This window comes from Asparagus officinalis, chromosome 8 (genome assembly GCF_001876935.1).
Source record: "Asparagus officinalis chromosome 8, Aspof.V1, whole genome shotgun sequence".
NCBI lineage: Eukaryota > Viridiplantae > Streptophyta > Magnoliopsida > Asparagales > Asparagaceae > Asparagus > Asparagus officinalis.
Window position 1 is genome coordinate 127928546 of NC_033801.1, and position 333 is coordinate 127928878.

Genomic DNA, 333 nt, shown 5'->3' on the forward strand with positions numbered 1-333 from the left:
GTGGCGGCTGCGTGAAAACGAAGAAGAAAAAGAAAGAAAAAGGATTTATATATATATGTATTAGTTAGGGTTTGGGCTGGGTATTTAAAACGAAAATAATTAAAATAAATAATTTTGGGTACTTAAAAATTAAACTAATTACATAATAATTATCTACAAATAAAAACGTACATGTTGAGCTAATACAACAATTGATACGAAATAGTCAAAATATACCCATATTGTACAATTTAAACGAGAATAATTAATAAATAAAATATATTTACTTGTATTTAAAATCAAACAATTATGGGATAATTATATACACAGTAAAACGTACCAGTTATACTAATA